This window comes from Salvia splendens, unplaced genomic scaffold (assembly GCF_004379255.2).
Source record: "Salvia splendens isolate huo1 unplaced genomic scaffold, SspV2 ctg337, whole genome shotgun sequence".
NCBI classification, from domain to species: Eukaryota; Viridiplantae; Streptophyta; class Magnoliopsida; order Lamiales; family Lamiaceae; genus Salvia; species Salvia splendens.
The window spans coordinates 1-7,322 of record NW_024598979.1 but is presented as its reverse complement, the minus strand read 5'-3'; the positions used below and the strand labels follow the sequence as shown (position 1 = coordinate 7,322).

The window sequence follows — 7,322 nt, the reverse complement described above, 5'->3', positions numbered from 1 at the left end:
TAAGCAGGCCTCGTACACGGTGGCGTAACCCTCCGGCGGGGAGTCAGCCCTATGATCACCGTCAGGTACCACCGCCTTCCCCCAGGAAAAAAGTATTTTTCGGGTAGGGATATCACAGTATCCTTACTCAAAATACTATGGAAATACTCTACGGTCTTCTCCCCGGACTCTTTCCGGCCAGAAGACCCCTTACCGCCTTTCCTACCGCTACCGACTCAGAAGAAGAAGAAGAAGACATTTTCTTACTCTTTGCAAAAGGTGAAGAAAGTCTGAAGAAATTCTTGAAAGCGGAGAGAGAATTTTCGCAAAAAAGAGAGAGTGCAGAAGAAGCAGTCGCAAAATGCTTCAATGATGAAGAAAGGAGGTATTTATCAGATTCGGCGAAGATTTCAAAATCGTCGCACCGTTTCGAATCCCACCTTTTCAGGATTCAACGGCCGGATTTTACTGTCGCATTTAATGCAGTCACGTGCAAGGCACGTCCCCTGACATCAGCCCCCCCTTGCCTTTATCCAGAATGCCGAAGTGACTCACTTCGCCGAAGTGATTCACTTCGCCCTTCGGGGGGGTAGTGATGGGGTGCGTACTAAACAAGCCCAACAGCAATGACGGCCCATCAGCCCAAAGCCCAAGGAAGAGTATGAGTTCGGCATTACCAAAGAGTTCGGCCTCAGCCTACAGCTCGGTAAAAGCCAACCAATCAAGCTCTGCTCTCAGGTCGGCATCAAGCTCTACTCTCAGACCGGCAACCAAAGCAGTTCGGTCTCAGTATTCGACCGAACATCAAGCTCTGCTCTCAGGTCGGCATCAAGCTCTACTCTCAGATCGGCAACCAAAGCAGTTCGGTCTCAGTATTCGACCGAACATCAAACTCTGCTCTCAGGTCGGCATCAAGCTCTACTCTCAGATCGGCAACCAAAGCAGTTCGGTCTCAGTATTCGACCGAACAAGGAGTTAGTGGACCCATACAGGATTTCCACAACTTCCAACACACCCACTACCACGTGGTGTCAGCTCAGGCCACGATCGTAGGCCATGACCTACGCTACATGCAGGACCTCCATGACCTCCACGACATCCACAACCATCATTAGTGGTGATGCAAGCCACGATCTTAGTTCAATGTATAAATAGAACTTAGATCAGATAGAAAAAGGTTAAGCTCTCTAGAGATAAAACATCATATAGCAAGTCTGTGTTGTAAGCTGTAATCCCAGATCAAGCAATACAATCTTGCCCTCCCTTCTTCCCGTGGACGTAGATTTACTTCAGTAAATCGAACCACGTAATTCATTGTGTCGTGATCTTTATTCTCTACCAGCATTTACTAACATCAGAAATTCGCGGATCCATCAGTATTCTTTTCAGAATATTACTTTTCGTTCAAACCACTTTTGGGGCATTACAACACAATATTTTATATGCAATCAATTCAGGAATTAAGACATAATTTGGAATTTATACTACCTTTAAACCCAAAATGCCTTACTAGGAATCACTTATCCTTCGCCTTCTTGTTGCCCGTGTTATCTCTCCGGGAAGAATTACATCCAAAGATATCGTAGAGATGCCGGAGTTCGTCGACGGCGGCGGCCAGACAGACGTTGTACAGAGGGATGAAAAGTATGTGTGGGTGTGTAGATGGAGAGAGAGGTGTTGAGACAGATAGAGACAAGGAGGGGGTGCCACATGTGACGGAGGAAGGTAGTCGCCGGCGGAGGGCGGTGTGTGTGATGCTTAAAAATGCAGAATTTGTGTTGGTGTTATGATTCCCGTTAGTCCAAATCCCTTTTTCTTTAATATTTATTTCATTTTTTAAAAAAACCCTATACTACTACTTAGATATTTTTTCCTAAAATTAATATAAATACATTTTAGGTTTACACAATTTCCCTTTTAGCATATCATTTTACTCTCCCTCTCTCCTTTCTAACCTTATCACAACAATTTTTAAAACTCCTGCTATATTGGAACAGAGGGAGTTTTGTCTCTATATAAAAATACTAGTAATCTATCATTTAAGGGCAAATTGCTTCTAAAGTCACGAACTTACGAAATAGTTTGGTTTTTCTCGTAAACTTTAAATGTTGCATGAAAACTCATGAACTTTAACGGGTTGTTCAAATTTCACATCCGACCCGACCCGGTAGTTTTCCGGCACAGTCGGTACACAAAACGATGTCGTTTTGGGTTTGTTGAAAAAAATTAAAATTTCGCTGAATATATTTAAAAATCCTCCATTCGCGAATTAGAAACCCCGTGTTCATGAATTAAAATTACAGTCGATTTCGCAAACTCATTTGGTGCCGCCGGAGAGAACATTATCGTCCGAACAACCACTATTTCACATCCTAATCCAGATAATTTCGACTAAAACGAGGTCAGAATTTTTGAAGTGAATGTGGGTGGGTGGGTATACGCAGTATGGAGGGGTGTTTACGAGGGAAGGGAATTCATATAGTGGCAATGAGAATGGGAACTTACATATGGGTCAGTGTTTGATGAGTCTAATTTTTTCAAAGAAAAAGGTTTTCTTGCGCCATCTGTTTTGAAAATACTAAATTTAGATATGAATGTGAATATCATTTTAACGCTGTAGAAAATAATCAACTACCAGAAATGGATGCAAAACAAAAGCAGAGTAAGAAAATACGAAGCAGCGGCGGGAATTTGGCCATGTCGAATGCACGCAAAACAAAAGGAGAATGGTACAATTACACGACAAAGCATATGAATAACGATTAACAAATACTAGTACCCAGTATAAATAAACTTTCATATAGACATTTTCTGAATAATTTCTTAATCTAATGAAACAAAATTTGTAGCAAAAACCAGGTGAACAATGGAATTAGTAGTCGAAGCTGCTGCGTTTCATAACGGCAGTCTGGAAAATTTGTAGCAAAATGGTGGCTTAATTCATAACATTAGAACTGTAACGGCAATCTGGAAAATTACAAGATTACATGATCTGGAACGCTTACAACTAAGCCTAGCATAATCAAATTCAACATGGTTTTGTTTCGAGGATGGGGACCCGGACGTGTCGCAATTTCACCAGTATACTTGATCACCTTTGAATTTGGCATCGTATTCATAAGGTTGCTGCATCAAAAATTACAACCACCATAACAATTAGACCAATAACAACATTATAATATCAGAGTGCACATTAACAACCCTATTCGAAAAATAAACCCCAGAAAACTACTGTCACTAAGATCACAGTAGTGGAGCAGCATAGCAACAACAGACAGTCCCATCTGGATTTATAGCATTCTGATGAACTACATAACTTCCTGCCGCGAGAGAGAATTGTTCGTAAGTTCACAAACTTGTTTGCGTGGCTATTAATATGTTATGAACTTTAGCTAAGCCAAATGCATGTTTTAGTAAGTTCACAAACGAAAAAGTAGAACTTCCACAAGTATCTTAAAACATACTAGTGGAACTAACTATATTGAACAGAAAATCCAAATTCTTCTTTATTATGCAACTACAATCAACTCAGTCAGGGCATTCTTTGGAAGAGGGTTGGGTATGCTCGAAAATTTAGTTCTGTATGAAGCTACACCAAATGGGCTTTAAGACTTTTGAATGCTGTACGAGGACAGACATAGATATGTATGTCTCTATTCAAGTGACAAAACATGATAACCACAGACTAGGTGTCATTCACCTAAGGATCAACTCCCCCCCCCACCCCAAAAAAAAAGATTCAGACAGTAAATGGGACCCAAGACATTTAACATATATAATCACACATTCAAGGAGAAAGACGGTGACTTGTTGCAGAAAACTACAAGAATATGGCCGAAATCAATCTGCGAGCAAACCATCTCTTGTGCATTGCCTGTTGAGCACGTGATGCAGCTTCCACACTTTCAAACCTCAAATAAACATAACCGGCGCTGTTCCTGTAAGTAAACCAAGTATAATTAGATTTCCAGCGCAACAATGGCTACTTCAGTAACAACATGTGCAGGTCAATACTAGGATTAACATGCAACAACTGAGACCTGACAAAAGGAATTAACAACTAAAACAATTGCTCAAATTGTACTCGACTCTTCAGAGATTAAAAAACACATCATATGGAACACGAATTTCTCTCTTTTTCAATTATTTTGGGCTGAGGAAGCTGGAGAGGGGGAACAGGAGAGACCACTGTGCCCATGTTCAATAAAATCATAGGGTCAACAAAGTACAATCTTTGGATGTCAATCATGCCATTTCAAAAGAAGTGTAAAGTCAGTGAGTCCCCTTACTTGTCAACATATGCATGCTTCACACGACCATACTTGGAACATTCTTCTTGCACATCATCTCTAATGTCCAGATCAAACTCAGGATCAGACTGCAATATGATAACAAAATAAATCACTAACAAGCAGCAAGTAAGAAGAGATACAAGTCTCACTGAGACCAGAAATATACAGCAACACTAACCTCAGTGGCTGGATCGAACATATTCTTCAACAACAAACATTCACTGGGTGTTCCAATAGGTTCTGGAGCCATAGAAACAACCTGGGCAGGAAGAACTGCATTTGGAAGGACTGCTGTTGGATTGATGGGCATGGTGATAGATTGCTGTGAAGGAGCCGCTCCATTGAAGGCAGGCACTCCAAGGGTCCCTACAAGACTGTGGAAGAGATATCAATTCAACATTCAACAAAAACCAGAAGGAAACTACTGACCAAACAAAATCCTGCATACGTACCTTGAAGCTATACCACTGCGGTCGAGCTTTGCCATGAGCATAGCTCTGGATTGAGCATTCAAAGCCTGCAAAGATTACAGACTTGACAATGAAACAACCATATAAAAAGATGTTACCAGGTTCATGTTGGATGGAGCAGCAATAATGATCATTCCTTAATAACTCCAATAAAAACTAACAAACTTAAAATTTCAACACCATGAACAAGCAGAGATCAATTTAAATTGCCCGAACATGAATTCTTAGTGCAAAATTGATCATTCCTCTAGTTTACATTATAGTTGTGCTTTTTCTTTGATAGTCACTCACCAGAAGAGCATCTGAAGAAAAGATGTCTACTCTGGATAAGTAATTTGGTTTCCACATTCCACCATATTCAATATACACCATTAAAGTGTTAATGACATTTTTCATAATGGGGCTTTGTAACATTGTAATGTACAAAAAATGCCGATTCAAAGATTAAAAGAAATGACAAGGATGTACATCAGAGTAAGTTAAGACTAATTCGTCATTCAAAATTCAAAAGCAATGTTAACTAGGATATGTTAGGAACCGCCATTGCAAACCTAAGAACAATAACAAAAATCTCTCAAAACAATATTATCATCCAGGAAATGCGATAAATTCTTCACTTACCAAACCACCTCCATCATCATCATCAAAATCTGCAGTTTTTGTTCCAGAATCTTGTACTCCGACATGATCAGTAACTGAGGATACCTAAAATTGACACACACAAAAAGTATGACAACCAGAAACTGTGTATAATTTTCTTCCTAAAACTATTAAGTTTTTAGGTGTCAGAAACTGTTCTGAAGAGACTGTCATTACCATTCAAAACATGGAAATCTAACAGCCAGCCCAATTACCTTAATGGTCCGACCAGCAATATCTAGCTTCCCATTCAAACTTTGGGCCGCCTTTGCATGTTCAAGTTGCCCAAACTGTAATAATGTATAGATAAGTAAATCAGATTTTAAATATATAGAATATCCCATCGACAGATAATTAAGTATTAATTCAGTCAACATGCAGGAAATACTGACTTGGACAAACCCGAAACCTTTGCAATGTCCCGTCTCAGGATCTGTTGGTAGTTGAACAAGCTCAACAGGCCCAAAAGCCTCAAAAATCTGCAAATGATCAATAGTCAATAGTTACATTTACAAATAAATAATAATAATAATAATAATAATAATAATAATAATAATAATAATAATAAAGGGTGATTAACCAAAAATAGGCCAATAGTATCAAAAATTAATATTTGGACATTCCAAGAGATGACACAAAGCAACAACATGCAACAGCTTCAGATATCTACAAGAGTATTAAAGATCAATCTTTGGACATTAGAACGAAAAAATATATATTTATAGGCCCGGCTAAAAGATATTACAGACAACAAAATGGATAAGACCATAGCAGAACAAAAGTAAAGGAAACAAATCTCCAAGTCCCACTAATGGTGGGTTAAGATGGAAAAGGTTACTCATTAGTTGTGATAATGGACCTAATGGTAGTACAACCAAATGCATGACAGATAAATTAACAACACCAGGAAGAAGCATAAAGATATTACCTGTCTGAGCTGAAACTCTGTCATGTTGAAATGTAAATTTCCTACATAAGCTTCCTGTCTGTTGCACCATATGGTCCAGTAACTGACCCACCAGCAGAAGTGTTTGATTGAACAAGATTCTTTTCAGCCTCTGAAGGTTTCACCATTACAGGTTGTCCAAGAAATAGGTGCCCAGACAAAGCTATAGCCATTGGTACAGACATAGCATCATAAAATTCAATGTACCTGCAATCACAGTAAACAATCTTAATTGTGTGGAACAGACGTTTACAAGTAAAGGCTATGACGACTTATAAACACAGTACATTTAAGCCGTCTTGCAAAATAAATGATTTAGTTTATTTTATTCTATTTTTTATTCTAAGTCCACTATCAGGCTATCAGCGGAGGACATCCCACATAAGCAGAAGATGGACATCCACATCAAGCTTTTCCAGCATGCAGGTAGCAGGTTAAGGAATGGACTTAGACACAGAAAGATACAATGCTGAACCTTATTATCTTCATTTGATATAGTATAGGGTGGAATTATCAAGTCTCCAGAAGTAAAAGGCATCCTATCCCTAACAATAACTGGAAAAACAACAATTCATACTACAACACAATATACAAATTTAATAGTGTGAAAGGAAAAATCAAATTAAGTATTACATACCCAACTCCTTTGGATTTCCTCGAGTTTCGATCCATAATCAATTTAACATCCCTGACCTGAACATACAAACAGGCAAGCATGATATAATTGCATGCTATCGTAATATCAAAATGGGGAAAAAGATGTATTGAACTTGGAGGTCAACAAAAATATAATACAATCTTTAGGATACAAGGTTCAACACGAGGAAATTTGTAACCAATTACATGAGCCAATTGCCTCCGGTGATATCGTGTTAAAAATCACCAAATGGTGGCATTACAAGGAGGAAACTAAAGGGAGTTCTAGATCATTAAATCAAAAGTGTCCCTATCATATCCTTAACCAACCTTTCCAGCTTGTGAAAAGAACTCAAACGC

At 38.8% G+C, this 7,322-nt stretch overlaps 1 pseudogene; it reads right to left on the bottom strand.

The window, feature by feature from the left end:
• Positions 1 to 3,792: 3,792 nt before the first annotated feature.
• LOC121789780 lies at positions 3,793 to 7,316 on the bottom strand (annotated as a pseudogene).
• Positions 7,317 to 7,322: the final 6 nt, after the last annotated feature.